This window comes from Scyliorhinus torazame, chromosome 10 (assembly GCF_047496885.1).
Source record: "Scyliorhinus torazame isolate Kashiwa2021f chromosome 10, sScyTor2.1, whole genome shotgun sequence".
Classification (NCBI taxonomy): Eukaryota; Metazoa; Chordata; class Chondrichthyes; order Carcharhiniformes; family Scyliorhinidae; genus Scyliorhinus; species Scyliorhinus torazame.
The window spans coordinates 45161648-45182538 of NC_092716.1; positions in this window are offsets into that span (position 1 = coordinate 45161648).

Here is a 20891-nt window from a genome sequence, read left to right on the forward strand (position 1 = left end):
AGAACATCAAACAACTTAATCAAACAAACATTCTGGCTGCCTTATGCAACAGGATTGATGCTGTGATCATTACAATAGAATTGGCAGAGAATTTATTTTCAGCAACCCTTCCACTGAAATTTCCTCGATATTTCTTTGCCCTTTCATCTCTTTGCTATCCTCCCAGGTATGTATGCATTAGGGATTTAATTAGCACCGTGTTTATGAAGAGATGATTCAATTAACTATACGATAGGTGAAACAAACACAGTCAAGACACCTGATGATTTTCAATCAGCATGTACCAGAGAATCTAAATTAAGATAATCATCATTTCCCTTGGTGGGAAGTCATGGTAATATTAAAACACAGCTACAATTATCATACTCTATCAAAAGTCATGTATTGGGATATTATTGAAGTTGGTTCCATGTGAACGTTGCTGCTGTTTTTGACCTAAGGCAACATATCAGTTTCAAATTGGACATAATTTAAACATGATGGGCGCGATTAAACCATTAAAAGAAGTCCACGTCCTGTTTTGGGCACGTTTAGCGGGTGTTTCTCGGTAACTGCAGCGCCAAAAAACATCTCTCGATTTAACGGCACTTTGTTGTTTTTTTGGCCTCATGGAGTTTCACACCCCGAGGATATTGGACGTATTGGGTGAGTCCAGCAGGATAGGCTCGTCGCAGATCGGGGCACCATTTTGTCTGGTTGCCCCGATCTTCCCCCTCCACCTCCCCAACCTCGGGGAGTCTCTCCAGAACACCTCCTCACACCCCCTCCACCTGATAAGGCCACCCGAGCTTGATCCCTGCCGTGCCAATCTGGCACCTGGGCACCCTGGCAGGCAGTGCTCCTGCCAGCCTGAAAGTGCCAGGATGCCATGCTGACAGTGCCAAGGTGCCCAGATGCCAGAGGGAGTGCCAGGGTGCCACCCCTTCCCTGTCCCCGACCACCTGGGAGTCTCTAATATCCTGGGAGACCCCCCAGGTGCCATTTCGACTGGTCCACGTTTGTGGAAACCAGCACTAAACAACGCCCTGGCGAGGTCTTCCAGGCGAGGCTGTTAGGTCCTGGGTGCTGGGAGAATCCCGCAAGTGCATGTTTGAATAAGCCGAATGACTCATCAAAATATACTGATCTGGGTCAGGGCCAGTGTGGGTAAGATCCCAATCACCACGTCTCGCGAGATTCCATTAAATCTCACAAGACGTTTCGCGCGTTGCAAATCTAGCAAGAGGCCTTTCGCAAGATTCAAAGGCCTCATCCCAACACTAGGTTGGACGCGTCGACACATCTTTAAATCATGCCCAATATCCTTTCCCTCTTCCAGGGGTTTCTGCCAAGTTTCCCACCTGAAGAAATGCTATGAAAGCACCACAAAATCTCTCGTGAACCTTCTACCACCCACATGCCTGCTACTTTTCTGATTATTTCAAAGCGTTCACTACTTATGCGCGGCATCTACCTCCATTTCCAGTGTTATGCTTCCATGTGACATGGAAGGTGCTTTCAGTCATTGCCAAAGGTTGTGTAAATGATCTGACCCCAGCCCACACTCTATGACAAAGTCCGCACTGCAGACGAGTTAAGGTGGAAGTGACTGTGCAGGACAAACTGGCATGAAAGGGTCTCATGGATTTTCAGGACCAGTTTGTATCTTGCATATACACATTTACCTTCCTGGATATCATGCTTAACAGGTAGTGAAAAGTTAGACCAGATTTTCAATTAAATCAAGTTCACGATAACCAGGTACTGATGGAATCTCATCCCCTGCAGTGTGTTTTTAACACATTGCCTTATCACCCACATCTTATTTTAATTTGCATCCAATTAATACCATTGTTCTTTATTTCTATTTATTTTTAATCTCTTTGTGTTTATACTTTCTCTTGATATTCTGTTCCCAGCTGTAAACAGCTCATCATGCTGAGATGCCACAGGACAAATTGTCAGATTTAGCGTTGACCTTCTTCCCCCTTGTGGGTGTTGAGCAGTACACAAGTTGATCAAAAGCCTACCCGTGTTCATTTTAGGCAGCGCAATGAATCACAAAGCGTCTTGCTCTCTGCACCTGCTTTGCAGCCACAGAATTCAACCTGTCAGGTGGTTGCTAATGACCACAAATGTTCCCACTTCTCTGGCAATACAGTGCGAACCAGTTAATAGAATCAGTGTGGTGCAGCTCACAGGCAGGAACCCACTGAGAATGCCCATCACAAGCGAACATCAGTCACAATAATTTTATTCAATTATACAGTCCACTTAGAATGCAGTTAATTGATATTTTAGAATTGATAATTTCTCCAAATCAGAGAATGCTCATATTGATCGTCATCATGTTTGCGAGTGCAGTTTTGAGGCTGTATCTGCAAGGACTATGTCTGGGTCAGGCTGCTGTTAGTGCCATTGTACCACTATTCCCATGAATTATGTCATGTGATTATTATTGTATTTCAATTTGACAGATTGATGATTGTTGCTGCTGGGACGGAGAGTGGGTGGGGGTTGGGTGGGAAATCAGACAATTATTGGGTCCCCCCTCATGATACAGCAAGTGTGCAGTTTCAAAAATGGAGACTGTAAAATGGCTAAAAGCAGCTTTTCCCAAAACCAGTTAAAGGTTTTGTGGTAATAAAGTTCAACCTAATCGGATGCTCCTCAGGACATCTCCAATCTGCAACCTCACTCCACTATTACCATCAGGCCAGTGGGCCATCCCCAGATCAATAAGGAGTGCTAGGGGGCAGGCCAGGAGCAGCACCAGGCATATTTAAAAGTGAGATCAGGGCAAACTTGGTGAAGCTACAACACAAGACTACACACCAAACAGCAGGAGCAGCATGTACAGACAGAGTTAAGCAACCCCACAACCAATGGATCAGATCTAAGCTCTTGCAGTCCTGCCACAACCAACTGTGAACGATGGTGAACAATTATACAACTCACTGGAGAAGGAGACTCCACAAATATCCCCATCCTCAATGATAGAGGAGCCCAGCACAAACCCAAGCTGAACATTTTGACATACCTTTTGATTTCAAATGTTTTCAAAATTGACCAGCGATCATTTGACATCAAATGTTCCAATTTGGGATGGGTTTTTCACGCAGTCAGTGGTGTTTTGCCACCTTTGACATTAAATGCAATCGAAATGCAAAAGGCATTCAAAGCTGTCAGATCTGCTCAGCAACCTGCATTGAAAATTACAATGAAATAAATTACTTCAATAATATCTGAATTTATTCAGTTTATTAATTTAGTCAAAAAAAAATTTCTACCATATATGTTTGAGCACACCACCAAGTCCCCATCACTTCTTAATTCAGTTGTCTCAGGGTCTAAACTACAACAGCTCCCCCACCCGCCCACAAGTCTCAGGGTTCAAACCTTCTCCACTGCCTCCCTAGTGTCAGGGGCTAAACTCTGCACACTCTCCACCACTACCCACACCACCCCCCCCCCCGCCTCCCCCCCAAAAGTCTCACGGTCTCACTTCTTTCCCCCAAAGGGTGGTGAATCTATGCAATTCCCTGCCCAGTGACGCAGTTGAGGCTCCTTCATTAAATGTTTTCAAGATAAAGATAGATAGTTTTTTGAAGAATAAAGGATTATGGTTTCGGGCGGGAAAGTGGAGCTGAGTCCACAAAAGATCAGCCATTATCTCATTGAATGGCAGAGCAGGCTCGAAGGGCCAGATGGCCTACTCCTGCTCCTAGTTCTTTTGTCTAAATTTTCCTTCGCTACCCCCAGACTCAGGGTTTAAACTTTCACTCTATCTCTCACCCACCCCAGACTCAGGGTCTTGGTCCTCTGTTCCCGGCCCCTCTCCCCAGTCTCATGGTCTAAATTCTTGCCCCAAACCCTCCAATCTCAAGGTCTAAATTCTCTCTGCCCCAATTCCTGGGTCTTGGGGCCCTCCTCTTTGAACAATGGGCGCTGGGCCCCACTGCTGAATTCCCAGACCTGAGTGCTGCCACTGAACTCCAGGCCCTGGGCCTTGCCACTGAACTTAGGCCCCATCACCGAACTCTGGGCTTGAGCCCTGCTGCCAAACTCCAGGCCACAGGCCTTTTAGTTAAACTCCTGGCCTCGGGCCCCACTACCAAACTCCAGACCTCAGGCCTTTTTGCTGAACTCTGGGCCTCAGGCCTCGCCACCAAACTCCAGGCCTTGGGCCTTGCTGCTGAACTCTTGTCCCCAGGCCTCACAACCGGGCTACTGCAGAAATAGAACATAACAGCGCAGTACAGGCCCTTCGGTTCTCGATGTTGCGCCGACCTGTGAAACCACTCTAAAGCCCATCTACACTATTCCCTTATCGTCCATATGTCTATCCAATGACCATTTGAATGCCCTTAGTGTTGGCGAGTCCACTACTGTTGCAGGCAGGGCATTTCACGCCCTTACTACTCTCTGAGTAAAATGAAATGAAATGAAATGAAAAACGCTTATTGTCACAAGTAGGCTTCAAATGAAGTTACTGTGAAAAGCCCCTAGTCGCCACATTCCGGCACCTGTTCAGGGAGGCTGTTACGGGAATCGAACCGTGCTGCTGGCCTGCCTTGGTCTGCATTCATAGCCAGTGTTTAAAGAACCTACCTCTGACATCTGTCTTGTATCTATCTCCCCTCAATTTAAAGCTATGTCCCCTTGTGCTAGACATCACCATCCAAGGAAAAAGGCTCTCACTGTCCACCCTATCCAATCCTCTGATCATCTTGTATGCCTCAATTAAGTCACCTCTTAACCTTCTTCTCTCTAACGAAAACAGCCTCAAGTCCCTCAGCCTTCCCTCATAAGATCTTCCCTCCATACCAGGCAACATTCTGGTAAATCTCCTCTGCACCCTTTCCAATGCTTCCACATCCTTCCTATAATGCGGCGACCAGAATTGCACGCAATACTCCAAATGCGGCCGCACCAGAGTTTTGTACAGCTGCAACATGACCTCATGGCTCCTAAACTCAATCCCTCCACCAATAAAAGCTAACACACCATACGCCTTCTTAACAACTCTCTCAACCTGAGTGGCAACTTTCAGGGATCTATGTACATGGACACCGAAATCTCTCTGCTCATCCACACTGCCAAGAATCTTACCATTAGCCCAGTACTCTGTCTTCCTGTTATTCCTTCCAAAATGAATCACCTCACACTTTTCTGCATTAAATCCATTTGCCACCTCTCAGCCCAGCGCTGCAGCTTATCTATGTCCCTCTGTAACTTGTAACATCCTTCCGCACTGTCCACAACTCCACCGACTTTAGTGTCATCTGCAAATTTACTCACCCATCCTTCTACGCCTTCCTCCAGGTCATTTATAAAAATGACAAACAGCAGTGGCCCCAAAACAGATCCTTGTGGTACACCACTAGTAACTGGACTCCGGTCTGAACACTTCCCATCAACCACCACCCTTTGTCTTCTTCCAGCTAGCCAATTTCTGATCCAAACTGCTAAATCTTCCTGAATCCCATGCTTACGTATTTTCTGCAGTAGCCTACCGTGAGGAACCTTATCAAACGCTTTACTGAAATCCATATACACCACATCAATGAAGAAGATTGCCTGAAGTAATTGTATCATAGCCAAGGACATAAAATTATCTGGTTTATTTATCTTTACCGTTGAAGCTGGATAAGGTTTAGAACCACCCCTTACTCAAAGATTGATGGCACTATTATGAAACAATATCACATTACTCCTTCTGCATTAAAGCAGGGAGCATTAAGATTAGCAATTTCATCTTGGCTGTTAGAATTTCCCAGTTCTCACACTGGTTTGAAGAATTCATTCCACAGCAGTTGTACTTCATCAAATATGGTACAATACATTATAGAGCATTAAACTGGAATTTTGAAATGAGTGAATTTGCTCTTTATCAACTGCGATACTCCTTTCTCACAATTAAAGCAAGAAGCATCTTTTTACAAGCACTCCACATAATGGAGATGAGCAAGAGGAATTTAAAAAGAGTACAATTGTGCCTTTTAAGATTACCCTCATTACCAGGCAGGATTTACAGCAGTGCACTTTTGACCTTGCAGCAGCAATGCATAAGTAATCCATAGATATCTGCAGGGAGCCCAAGTAACAGAAGGACAGAGCCAGACACAGGAACATAAGTTCTCCATTTGAATGATCTTCATATCATAATAATGGATCCAGAATCAATTAATTTGAAACATAATATAATGGTATTTATCTCCACTGCACAGTTAGTCCTGGCTGCTCTGCTGGCATTTGTCTCTGTGAGCCTTCTAATATTGGGAGGATGGGTAGACTGTGCCTAATGACAATGGGTGGGATTTACCAGCCTCATCGTACCTGACTTGATGACGTGCCCAATATCATGAGGCGAGGCCTCTCGTGAGATTCACAATGCTTGAGGCGTCTCGAGAGATTTAACCGAGCCTCTCGACACGTCGCGACCTGGATCTCGCCCTCACTGGGTGTGATCCAAATCAGCATATTAAAGGCTCATTTAAATATGGCTTCGCCATATTCACCCAGGGCTCAGGACCTGACGGCCTTCGCAGAGAGGCCTCGACCGGGCGCCGTTTGGTACTGGTCAGCACAAATTGTTTATTTTATTTTACTTGGTATGGGCTCACCGTTTCCTTCTTAAACTGGCAACGAGGAGTAAACTGGCTTGTGAACTACTCAACTGAGCCACCTCCCCGATTTTCTGGACCCAGGTCTGGATTTACTTGATTAACTATGCCTCTGTTTGGGCGGTTAGATACATTTGGCACCGGTATTGAAGACTGGAACCAATATGCAGAAATATGCGTCACTTCTTTCGGTTCATCACGGAGAACGAGCGCCAGACAGTCACACTGTTGACGGCCTGTGGAGCGCACACGTTCGGGGTGATCCAAAGTCTCACGGCCCTGGCAGCGCCAAATACACACCTGCTCGATTAACTCATGGCACTTCTGGCGCAGCACTTTAACCCGACCCCGTAGGCAATCATTCAAAGATATCGATTTAATATGGGAGAGAGGTCATCCGGTGAGTCCGTCACTGAGTTTGTGCCACGACTGTGGAAGATAGCCAGGTTTTGTGAGTATGGAATTGCGTTATCCAATATGCTCCACGATAATTCGGTCTGCGGTATAAATAATATGGAAAGTTTTGGATGAAATCTTCCTGACCTTTCAGCACTGCAGATCTCCTTGTACCCGGGAATGCGTGGAATGCGGTGTCTAAGAGATGCAAGGCATGGGAGGGGAACGTTTTGGGGCATCACCCCTCATGTGATATCCCTGTGGCCCAGACTGAATGCTCCGGCAACTCCAGCGTCTGGGTGAAGAGCCGGCCGCCGAGAAGGGAGATGTCACCGGACTCAGCTGAGGGCGATTCGAACCTATGTTGGCACCGATCTAGGCACACTCACAGGCAGCAAGAAGGCCAACACTCTAGGTGCCCCGATCGAGGTAGGTGTCAGCCCTGGGGCTGGGGCTGGGTCTTGCATCTGGATGACCCAGAAGAGGCTGAGGATGAGGCTGAGATGCAGCTGAACTGTTTGGCTGCGCCATGTGTGGCCCCTAATCATGTTCCAATACAGGTGAATGGCCATGCGCTCCAAATGCAGTTGGATACGGGAGCTGCCGTTTTTGTGGTGGCACAGAGCACCTTTGATCTTATAAAAGGTGAGCATACTTTGGCTTTGGCTGACACAGTGGCTCGTTTGGCCACATATGCAGGAACAACTGAATAGTGTGGGGCCCATCCTTGCTCCGGTAGTTTATGGGCATCAATCAGTTTTCCTTCTTCTCATTGTTGTGCAAGCAAGCGGCCCTGTTGGGCCGTGATTAGTTACATCAGCTGCAGTTGGATTGGTAACATATCCTCCAAGCGGGATCGGGCAGTATGTGTGCGGTACTGAGCATGTTCCAAGAGGTTTTCCAGCCTGGCTTGGTACAATTAAATGGCCCATGGCCAAATTCCAGGTGGACTCAGAAGCCCAATCCCAATATTGTTGTGCCCATCCCGTTCCCTACGCTTTAGTGGAGAAAGCCGAGACTGAACTTCATCTTTTGGAGAGTTTGGGCATCATTAGGCCTGAGCACTTCGCCGACTGGGCGGTGCTGATGATCCCCGTAATGAAGGCGGATAAGACAGTCTACCTCTGCGGTGACTACAAATTGACAGTGAACATGGCTTTGAATTTAGACCATTATCCTTTAGCCCGCATCGAGGATCTGTATGCTACATTGGCCAGTGGCTGTACATTTACAAAATTAGGCATGAGCAACGCTCATCTGCAGCTGGAGCTCGATAATTCCTCATGGAAGTGCGTCACAATCAATACGCACAAGGGACTCTATGAGTACACGCGGCTCCCATTCGGAGTATCATCCGTGTGCGCAGTGATCCAATGCATCATAGAGAACATCCTGCATGGATTACCATGCATTGTGGTTTACTTGGTCGATGTGCTAGTCATGGGGACCACAGAGCAAGAATATTTGCTGAACCTCGAGGCGGTATTGAAATGTTTTTTGGAGTATGGAGTCCGCCTGCACCGCACGAAGTGCATGTTTCACATGAAGGAAGTGGTATATTTGAGGTAGCGGGTGGTCTGGGAAAATGTGCACCCAGTCACTGAGAAAGTGAGAGCCATCAAAATTGCCCCCGTCACCAAGCTTCGTTGTTTTCTTGGACTAGTAAATTACTATGGCCGATTCATTTCAAAATTGCAACCTCCCTGGCCTCCCTTCACTTGCTCCTCAAGAAACACCAAACTTAGGGCAGCACAGTGGCGCAGGGGATTAGCACTGCAGCCTCACGGCGCCGAGGTCCCAGGTTCGATCCCAGCTCTGGGTCACTGTCTGTGTGGAGTTTGCACATTCTCCCCGTGTTTGCGTGGGTTTCACCCCCACAACCCAAAAGATGAGCAGGGTAGGTGGATTGGCCACACTAAATTGCCCTTTAATTGAAAAAAAATGAATTGGGTATTCTAAATTTTAAAAAAATGAAAAGACACACCAGACTTGGAGTGGAGCAAGGCCCATGATGAGATGTTTAGGAAGGTGAAACAGTGGGTGTCTTCTTCAGCGATGTTGACGCATTTTGACCCTTTAAAACCATTGTGCGTCACATGCGATACTTCACCGTACGGGATTGGAGCAGTTCCGTCTCGTCGGATGGGCGATGGCCATGAACGTCCGATAACCTTTGCCTCCCGGATATTGGCTGTGGCTGAGAGAAAGTGTGCCGCGATAGAGAATGAAGGCCTGCCGGCCGTGTTTGGGTTTAACGGTTTCATCAGTACGTCTATGGCTGCCATTTCTTTATCGTTACAGATCACAAGCCATTGCCGGGCGACCTCCGTGAACAATAGACGATTCTGCCAATTGCGTCTACGAGGATTCTGCGCTCTGCTTTGTTATTGGCTGCTTATGTATACTCTTTCGATTGCACCTGCTGATGCGTTGAGCCGTCTTCCATTGCAGACCGAATCCGCAAACCCCCCTTCAACGGACAAAGTAGTCGCGGTCCTGAATTCTATGGACTCCTTGCCGGTCACTACATTGTGTATTCATGACTGGGCGCAGATCAAACCCGTCCTTGCCAAGGTGTGGCAGCTGGTGCAATACGGTGGGCAGCATTGACAGCTACCAGGGGAGTTGAAAGCTTTCTTCTCCAAGCTCTTGGAGCTGACTGTGGAAGATGGTATCCTCATGTAGGGTATGAGGGTTGTTGTTCTGATGAAGCGCCAAACAATCGTGTTGAAGGGCTTTCACAACGGGCACCCCGGAGTGTCCAAAATGAAGATTCTGGTGAGAAGCTACTGGTGGCCGGGCTTGGACGCGAATATTGAGGCGTTGGCCCAACAGTGGCACCCCTAAACACTTGGGAGTGACCCAGGATTCAGGGCATCCCTGGGTTCATGTGCATGCCGCTTTCGCCGATCCATTCCTGGGTAGATATTCTTCGTCCTGGTGGATGTCCACTCAAAGTGGCTGGAGGTCCACAGGATGGCGATGATCACCTCCTGGGCGTCCATCAAGCGACTGAGCATTTCTTTTTCCACTCATGGAATCCCTGAGGTGCTCGTGACAGATAACGGGGCCTCTTTCACGAGTGAAAAGTTTTCCGTTTTGGTCCGCACTACCCCATACCATGCAGTATCAAATGGCTTGCCAGAGAGGGCCATGCAAATGGTTAAACTTGGACTAAAGAAACAGATTTGGGGCTCAATGGACACCAGGCTGGCAAGATTTCTGTTCTCATAATACAGCAAACCCTTGACTTGGGTTTATGCAGTTATGGATTGTGGATTGGTTGATCCAGCAGATGTTTGCTGTGATGCCTAAGGGTTAATGAGGTTGATGAATGTGACTTATTGAGTACTGTGGAGTGAGTGGACATTGGGATGTTTGTACGTGTGTTAACATCCCTTTACAAACCTCTCTTCCCCATCTAAATTATGGAGCACTAGGGAGATCTCCAAAGGAATTGCCAAGCTCTGCAATTTATTAACCACAATTGCAGCCACAAGCATCATCAGCTGAGAAAGTATACAGAAAATGACGTCCTTCACCACAACAGAAACAAATTCAGGAAGTAACATATGCATAAACATCATTCCTTTTATTAAAGAAAATGGGACCTACATTCCTCAGATCTGGTTTACCAGCAGAAGTGTGGCAGCTAGGCCAGGCACTCCTGACCCTAGTGGAATATTTAACATGAGCCACAACAGTGAATTTATATGGTGCTCTTGGCGTTATAATATTTCCCAAGGCTTTTCATAGGAGCCTTATCAGACAAAAAGAGACACCCAATTACAAAAGGAGATATTAGGTCAGGTGACAATAAGCTTGGTCAAAGAGCGAGGTTTTAAAGTGAGTCTTAAAGGAGGAGAGAGAGACAAAAAGGTTTAAAGATGAAATTCCAGAGCTTAATGACTTTGGCAGCTGAAGGCATGACCACCAAAGGTAGAGTGATGAAAATCCCTAGTTAATACAGTAACGGAATGTCTGCCTTAATGTGGGTGCATCTTGGGTGCCAACTAGTGAATGACCAGGGAGTGCCAGGAAAGACAGCGCTGGTCTGCTGCCAGTGCAACAGTTGACACTGCCACCCTAATTGCTCAATTAGGCCCCGTTGGCCTCCTTTACAATGGCGAAGATGCAGATTTTACTGAGATGAGAATGCAAATCTCAACCCCGATATTGGCTTCAAACTGTGCAAGCGACAATTTCCTTGTGGCGACATTGCACTCTGGAACTGCCTCACACCATCCGTGTCCCATTGGCCCTGTGGGACTTAGGATGAGGTGTGGTAGCGAGGCATGTTTACTCCCAGCCTTTTCAGCAGAGATCTGAGCTTAAGAATCTAACTCTATCAAGCCAGGCTGAGTGATAAGTTAAGCACCATCCTTATACAGGCAAAGTTAGTGCTTGGGGCACAAACATGGCCACAACTGTAAAATTCAACATAATTGTTGATTCCCATTAGAATTTGACAATGGGGTAGACGAGGTCTACCAGAGCAACCTTCCTTTGCCTGATGCTTTTCTTAGCTGTGAAATACTCTGCCTAGCTGATTTCTCAACCCACATCACTAGTCGAGTCTTGCACAATAATGTGCTGTTAGGTAATTTGGACATTCTGAATTCCCCCTCTGTGTACCCGAACAGGCGCCGAAATGTGGCGACTGGGGTTCGTCACAATAATTTCATTGCAGAGTTAATGTAAGCCTACTTGTGACACTAATAAAGATTATTATTATTAATAGGGGCCATCGTCCCTCCAGTGTCAGCGGGTGAGCACAATAGTGACAAATTTAATTTACCCACTGCGTTTGTTGGAAAGTTCAGCTGATGAAGAAAAAATCATATATTTCTAGGCATTGCGGGAAGATCTTTCTAAACAAATGTCATTGGCGGAATGTGAAGTTTTACAACAGTCAGTGTTATTGTTGCCACGATTTGAAGAGAATATTACATTCATAGTGAGTACAGACTGTCAGCCAAATGGAGTAGGACTTGTGAAACCTGTCTTGACATGATCAACAATGCCCAGTGACAGGTCTTTAGTAACATTGAGTAAATGAGGCACAATGTATTCAGCACTACCCCCCTTCTTTGCAACAAAGACATATGTCATCCCTGTGCACACTCCAGAGACGATTAGTGCTGACTCTGGCTGACCCTATATTATTTCAAGATATTTGGCAAGTCAGTATGACAGGTAACAGGAAATCAGATTTCATCCGAATGAGCCATGCTTATGAATTGAAAGCATTCATGTCTCGCAAGCTGTGCACCCAGTGCTACACTTTGATATTGTTATTGAGAAAATTCTGTCTCTCACATTATATTCAATTCTGTCTCTCACATTATATTCAATTCTGTCTCTCACATTACATGACTGTGGGACATGTTGGTGGGAAATCCTGCTATTTGCATGAGACAACTAATTCTTAACTATGTTGCAAATTGTAGCTAACTTTGCAGCTCAATGTAGCTCGATGTACTTTCTGTGTCTGCTACTGAAGACAGCCCTGTGTGTAAAACAAATGACTCATCGCCAGGTGCTGACCCAGAGACAAGGGACTATTCACAAACTTCGCCCAAGGTTTGACTATCTTAAGATATCCCTGCTCTGCCCGGCTAGCCATAAGCTGAAGAATTAGCAACAACAGGAAAAGGCTGTAGATTACAAACTAATAACCATTTATGGCATGGACTAAGATAATGGAGGACTAATTAGTTGCATGTAATGAATTGTGACGCAAATAAAGGTGATTGGCTGTATGTAAATAAGATTGCAAGCTGATTTCGCTTTCTAAATCTGTATATTAACCCTTGTGAACCTTAGCTCAAGTGAGAAAGGGTGCTGTCCAGAAGGCTGCGGACCCTCTTGCCTTTCTCCCAGAATTCTGATATAATAAACTGCTTTTTTTACTTATACTCAGGCCTTCGTGTGAATATTTTCACCTCTAACAATATGAACAGCCTTCGACTTTAGATTTTTTACCTGTAAGCACTAAAAGAATTCCTGACAACAAACCTATACACAATGACAGTACAATGACCTTTCTTTCCATATACTTTTCAGTTGAACGGGGCGGAAACAGTGATGTTCATTGTACACACTGCCTGGATTCTGCCCGTCATTCACAGCATTTACTGTGAAAAAAATCCATTCTGTGAAGATTATAATTATCCAGTTATACATAAACTATTCTGGAGGACTTGAGAAGAATTAGCCCCCAATTGATACTTCTGGTGCAAAGTTGCGCTTACAGGAATCGTTGGGACTGATTTTCTGCTTGTTAATTTACATGGATAGAAAATAGGATATTGCTTAACTGCTCGCTTAAATATGCAAATCTGGATCCTGCCCAGTGCGGGCTTTAGATCTCGTGAGGTGTTCAGAGCGTCAAAAGTCTGGCAAGAGGCGTCCTGAGTTGGCGCAACGATTGAGCCCTCTGATTCCACTGCCTTTTGAGTGAATGCCAGAGACTCACTTCCCTCTGAGAGAGAAAAAATTCTCCTTATCTCTATCTTAAATGGATGAACTCTTATTTTTAAACAGTGACCCCACTGTGTCCGCGTTCTAGATTCTCCCACAAGAGGAAACAACCTCTACACAGTGACCCCGTCAAGACCCCTCAGGATCTTATATGTTCTGATCAAGTCGCCTCTTACTCTTCTAAACTCCAGTGGGTACAAACCTAACCTTGCCTCATAAGATAACCTGCCCATTCCTGGTATTGGGTAGTAAAACTTCTGTAAACTGCTTCGAATGCATTTGCATCGTTTCTTCCGAAGGTCTGGTGAAAGGCCGTTAGCCTGGAAGTCCCATTGCCATCATCATTTAAGTAGCATCATTATTATAACACTAGGGTTTGTTAAAGCATTACAATGCAAGAAGTCAACCTTTAAAAGGGATGCAGGGAGAACAGCAGCAGGATCTGGGAATTAAGTGTTAAGCTTAAGGGTATCAGAATCTGTCAGAAATCTGGGCTGTGATGTCTTTTTGAGGATGTTAAAATATTATGTAAAGACAGAGCGATTGCTGCTATTGCTGGAGTCTGTGACATACATTAGATGCCTTGATGCCAGTGGTTAACGCTCTTGCTTCACAGCGCCAGGGTCCCAGGTTCGATTCCCGGATTGGGTCACTGTCTGTGCGGAGTCTGCGCGTTCTCCCTGTGTCCGTGTGGGTTTCCTCCGGGTGCTCTGGTTATATTATTATGTAGAGACATATGACTAATAAAGGAGCTATAAACACTGAGGCTAGTAGAAGTGAGTGTATTGAAGATAGAGAGGTTTGAAATGTCCAGTTGGATTAGATCAAACCGGATCCCAGTTCAGCCAATAAATTGCAGTTGATTTACTTCTCCTGAAACTACTGTTGTCTCTGGATAAGCATGAAGAAAATGCAAGTCTGGATCAGAATTTTATTCAAAAGGATGCCATGCAAAAGGAAACAGACTTAGATGAAAACTACTGCTTAAATCCAAGGCATTACTAATTTGTTCCAAACAAACTTACATTCAGGTTTTTTTTTACTCTAGAGCATTTCATTTCCACCTTCATGAAAAATGCAAGGTTTGTGTTTTTCCACTAATCAAACCTGGAACATGAGTGCAGCCATGAAGCTAACATTTCACACAAAAATCAGATTTGATTAACCAATGAAAACAAACCTGCAGCACGGTAGCACAGTGGTTAGCACAGTTGCTTCACAGCTCCAGGGTCCCAGGTTCGATTCCAGCTTTGGTCACTCGGAGTCTGCACGTTCTCCCAGTGTCTGCGTAGATTTCCTCCGGGTGCTCCGGTTTCTTCCCACATCCAAAGATGTGCAGGTTAGGTGGATTGGCCATGATAGATTGCCCTTAGTGTCCAAAAATGTTAGGTGGGATTACTAGGTTACTAGGATAGGGTGGAGGTGTGGGCTTAAGTGAGTTGCTCTTTCCAAGGGCCGGTGCGGACTCGATTGGATTGTATTGGATTGGATTTGTTTATTGTCACGTGTACCGAGGTACAGTGAAAAGTATTTGTCTGCGAGCAGCTCCACAGATCATTAAGTACATTAAGACTCGATGGGCCGAATGGACTCCTTCTGCCCTGTAAATTCTATGATTCTACTACCTTTCTCAAATATTGAATCAGTAACTGACATGAATCTCCCCCGATTTGTATAATCCAGTTGAGTCTTAAGATATTTGCCTCAGTTTCTGGGTTTAAGCTTATGAACATACGTTGAGGCCAGTTTTTGAATACATTCTCCCACCCCATTCCCTTGGCTGCTGGGAGAAGCACATGTCAAGAAATCCTGGATTTGCTCCCTAAAACTTCCAATCATAATGGACAGGAGGTCAGGTGATATTTTTCCACACTATTTCCTGAAGTGCTGTCCATACAGTCAAGGGAACAGATTTGGAAAATGTGAGAGAGCTGCCATGAATTGCACCGCAGATGCACCATGGATATTTTTAGGATAATTCAGAATTTTTCTCAGCAATAATATTAATCAAAATGCTTTTAAGAGCCATTTGGGAAATGATTTTGAACTACCTTGAAGAAATAGCATTAATGCTGATCAGTGAGTGATTTTCTGTCCCTTCAGAACCATGAAGGCAAATGCACAAACTACAAAACAAACCTGACTGATCTAATTCACATTTCATACTTAAAGCTAAATGGGGTGAGTTCCCATATTGCATTGCTAATAGGCCATTGGAAAAAAGGATTTGTACCCAGCAGTGCATAAGAGAAATATTTAAACAGGGGTTTCCTGCATGAACCCATGTACTGAGCCACTGGAGTAGTGAGTGCGGGAGGTCTCGTGTAAAACCAATGCAAACTGATGGGAGAGTATGGAAGCTGCTGGAGTGGACCCTTTAAAATGCACTCCCGCAGCTTAGACCTTTGCCCGATAAGGAAGGAGCAGTGTTTGGCTCACTCATTGATCTGTAACGTCCGAGCTCCTGGGCATTTTATCTTGGGGATGCTCCAAAGCTGTGCTGGGGAACCTCCCAGGTTCCCAAGTATGGATTACAGGCAATTTCCCGGAAGTGCAAATTTCCCATGGGCAATTGCCCTGTGCTGGGAATCATTCGAAAATTAAATTTAAATCTTAAACTTCAAATGGGTCTGATTGTCTTACAGTAATAATTACCCAGAAAAGGTTAGAAGAATTAAAATGGCTTCTAGCTTCTGTATAATTGTACAAACCCACAATGACCCCCTATGGGACTCCTTCCACCCCCTGCAGCCGTACGAGACATCCCCACTCCCACCACTTACTACCCCCATGACTCCCCCATAGGGACTACCTCCCCATAGGAACATTCCCTCCACCCCCCCAACAAACTCCCCCATGGGACACCCCTCCCCCATTGTGACTTCCTCCTAGGGGTTTCCTTCCATTGCCCTCGACTACCCCATCCCAGGACTCCCTCCAAACCCCAACTACCTCCCAGGACTGACTCGACCCAATCGCCCTTCATCACCAACTGACTGACCTCCCTCCTCCCAAACTGTCCATCCCCCCACCCATGACTCTCCGAGTCCTCCCATGAATATCCTAGCCCCCCCGTCTGTCCAAACCCCTCACGTCTGTCTGAGCCCCCCCCCCCCCCCACAACAGCCCGTGCACACCCACGGCTGTCCGAGCCCTCCTGCATCTGTCCGAGCCCCCCGGCATCTGTCCGAGCTCCCCGTGACTGTCCAAGCCCCCGCCGTGACAGTCCAAGCCCCCGTCGGGATCGTCCGTGCCCCACAACGATTGTCTGAGTCCCCCCACATCTGTCCGAGCGCACCCCACAACTTTCTGAGCTCCCACAGGTCTGTCCAACCCCCTCCAAGTCTGTCCGAACCCCACCCAAATCTGTGCAAGCCCCCCAGTCTGTCCGTGCCCCACACTCCCGACTGTGCAAGCACCCTCACACAACTGTCTGAACCGCACTTAACTGTTGGACACCCCACCCCCGAGTGTCCGAAACTCCCCCACCACCAAAATTCTAACCACTTACCCGGCAAGCCTACTTTCTCCCTGGCTGGACCTTTGAACCTACCTGATTTACAGCAGCCGGTGCCATGGCCTCCTGCCCTCCCGACACTGACAGGACGTCCCAGGAACATGCTGCCCTGCATAGTTGTTACCCAGCCTGAGTCAGAAGGTCGGGCGAGATAGGAACAAAAACATTTTAAGGTAAACAAGTAGGTGTGGAGTAACAATCCGACCCTGATTGCCACTTCACAAAGGTTCAGGCCCATAGTTTTAAAGAATACCCACATGTGGGCGGCACAGTAGCACAGTGGTTAGCACTGTTGCTTCACAGCACCAGGGTCCCAGGTTCGATGCCCGGCTTGGGTCACTGTCTGTGCAGAGTTTGCACGTTCTCCCTGTGTCTGCGTGGGTTTCATTCGGGGGCTCCGGTTTCCTCCCACAAGTCCCAAAAGACATGCTGTTAGGTGAATTGGACATTCTGATTCTCCCTCTGTGTACCCGAACAGGCGCCGGAGTGTGGCGACTAGGGGATTTTCACAGTAACTTCATTGCGGTGATAATGTAAGCCTGCTTGTGACAATAATAAAGATGATTATTATTGGGATTCTCTGAAGCAAGCAACCAAACTGGACAACAGGGCCATTCACATGGACACAGTAGGACACTGCATTATTCTGATTTGGATCTACAAACTTTCCTGAGTGTCTGTGTCAACAAACCAGCCAGGAATATCACTCAGGCCACCTGGGGAGGAAGTAGTATTTCGTGCCAACTGTCTGTCCAAGGGCTACCTATTCATGCCACAATTGCAAGCACTTCTCTGCCATTGGAGGACCCCAGGTGGTCGGACTCTGAGCAGGGTGGTCCTCTGGCACTCCTGCTGCCACCCAGGAGCCCAAGCACCTTGGCAGTGCTGCCCTGGCACTTCCAGGGTGTCCAGGTGGGACTGCCAAGCTGGCAGGGGCACGGCCAGGATGCCAGGCTGGCATTTCCAGGGTGGCAGGTTGCCTGCGCCAGGGATCAGACCTGGGGTTGCCTTGCCCTTATTCGATGGGGTGAGGAGGAAGCTCGAGGATTCCTCAATAGTTAAGTTGGGGCATTGGTCTAGAGGCAGCCGTGGGGTGTCCGAGGGAGCCAAGAGATCGGAGCGGCATTTGAAAATGGCGTCCAGATCGCTTCCTGCACTGACATCCTGCTAGACTGCCCAAAATGGGACTAGTTTTTTTCCCTGTTACATCGTGCCCGCTGTCTCTATCTGTCTGCTGACAGTCTCTCTCAGATCTTTCCAAACTGACACTGTCTGTGAGGTTGGGTGAAAACACCCTGTAAGGTGATCCTACAATGGCTCTCTATGAGCTCTGGCCCTCCCAAAGCAATTGCATCTGCGACAACTGCAACACTGCACCCTGTGGAGGAGCAAGATATTCCCAACAGAAACTTCCATTTTTATACTTTTAACTATGTGTGTATGCCAGAGGTTGCTGTCAGTTTTACACAGTAATGATTGTGAATACTAACTGTTTCACCATCATTTCTATGGGCAATTCTGTATCCAGAATAATTCCCTTAACCCTCTAAAGATTCCTGGCTAGTTTATGGCCTAGGTTCTCTTTGGGAGCGTCGTCAGTGGGGAGAACATCTGGCTGCCACAGAGACAACCACCTTGGTACATGCCAACTTTCAGGTTTCGTCATTTGCCGACTGGAGGCTCCTTGAGGTAACGGTAGAGAACCTTGGAGGTCTACCACAGAAGGAGAAAAGGGCACCCTCCAAATTTCTGGAAAAAAAATCTTGGGCGCGATTCTCCAATGCTGCGCGTTTGGGAGAATTGCCTGGGCGCCATTTTTTCCCGCCACGCCAGTCTGACACCCTCCCGCGATGCACCCAAGCGGCGAAATCGGCACTATCTAGTTCTGCAATGCACAGTCTGGTGAATCGCCCGAGACACCCAAAATGGCGATTCTCCGCCACCCCCGCTATTCTCAGGCCCGGATGTGCCGAAGTCCCGACGGCGTGACCCCAGTTCATGCCGTCGCCATTCATACCTTGTAAATAAAGTCGTCAGCCAGTCATGCTGGCTGACGCTGAGCAGTGAGGAGGTGAGCGGATTGTTCCGGGGCTCCTGCAGCCCGGGTCGGATTCCCCGAGAAGGCTGCGGCGAAAGAGGGGGTGAGGGAGCGGAGTGCAGGTGTGAGGGAGAGTGTGCAGGTGGGAGGGAGGGGGGTGAGGGAGCGGAGTGCAGGTGGGAGGGGGGTGAGGGAGCGGAGTACAGGTGTGAGGGAGAGTGTGCAGGTGGGAGAGGTGTGAGGGAGAGTGTTCAGGTGGGAGAGGTGTGATGGAGAGTGTGCGTGTGGGAGGGGGGTGAGGGAGCGGAGTGCATGTGGGAGGGGGGTGAGGTAGCGGAGTGCAGGTGGGAGGGGGGTGAGGGAGCGGAGTGCAGGTGGGAGGGGTGTGAGGGAGCGGAGTGCAGGTGGGAGGGGTGTGAGGGAGCGGAGTGCATGTGGGAGGGGGGTGAGGTAGCGGAGTGCAGGTGGGAGGGGTGGGAGGTAGCGGAGTGCAGGTGTGAGGGGTGTGAGGGAGAGTGTACAGGTGGGAGAGGTGGGAGGGAGAGTGTGCATGTGGGAGGGGGGTGAGGGAGCGGAGTGCATGTGGGAGGGGGGGTGAGGGAGCGGAGTGCAGGTGGGAGGGGGGTGAGGGAGAGTGTGCAGGTGGGAGGGGGGGATAAGGGAGAGTGTGCAGGTGGGAGGGGGGTGAGGGAGAGTGTGGATGGTATCGTCCATTCACGGATGCCACATGTCAGCCGCCCTGATATGGCAGGACGGTGACGAGGACACGGCCGCAGGTTGTCGTGTGGCTGATTGGCAAAGGCAACTGGCACACTGGTGAGGAGGATGGTGTGAACTGACCGTTGGACGCAGACAGTGACCAGGTGTTAGGCTGGCTGCGTATCTGCAGCGCGACCATCCCACCGGGGCACACAAGTATCCCATGCAACCCGGCTGGCAAGGTGTGGAAGAACCTCCGTGTAACATGTCCTTTCTCTGCCCCCCACCACCCTCCTGCAGGTCACCATGTATGCCAACCAGACAGCGATGTTCACTGCCGTGGTTGGAGCCGCAGCTCTGGAGTTTGCCACCCGGCAGCATAGAGTCGGACGGCCCACAGTGGCTGCAGATGCAGCGGTTGCCGGTGCAGCAGAGGGGATGGCCGCGGAGTGGCCCGTCGTCGCCGCGCAGGCCGCAGGCGCTCAGGCCCCGAATGTCCAGGGGGATGTCGAGGAGAACATTGACCCCCCGACGGCGAGGAATGCAGAGGAAGTGCTTGGGGGGGGAGGAGGAGGAGGATGAGGAGGAGCAGGAAGATCCACTGATGGTGGTGCCAGCATGCCACAGGCATCCAGCAAGGCCGAGGGTGTACCGTGACAGAATGTCGTTCGAGGCCATAACCGACATCACATGCAGGAGGAGACTACGGTTCAACAGGGAGACGGTCGCACATATATGCCACCTCGTGGTGCACCTCACACCACTTGGAACTGATGGAGGACACGCTATACCAGTCCGGTTCCTTCCAGGCGCCGAGCGGGGACCTATCCGGGATCTCACAGGCATCAGTCCACAGGTGCATCAGGGCCATGACCGACGCCTTGTACGCCATCGCGGACAGGTACATTAAATTCCCCGAGGACCGAGCACAGCAGGAAGCACGGGCACGGAGATTCGCCAAGGTGGCCGGGATACCGATGGTCCAGGGTGTCATCGATGGTGTGCACGTCCCCATGCGCCCACCTGCAGACAACAGGGAAGTGTTCATGAACAGGAAGGGTGCATACGCCATGAACATTCAGGTGGTGTGCGACCCCCACATGAAGACCATGCACGTGTGTGCAAGGTTCTCCGGAAGTGTGCATGACGCCTA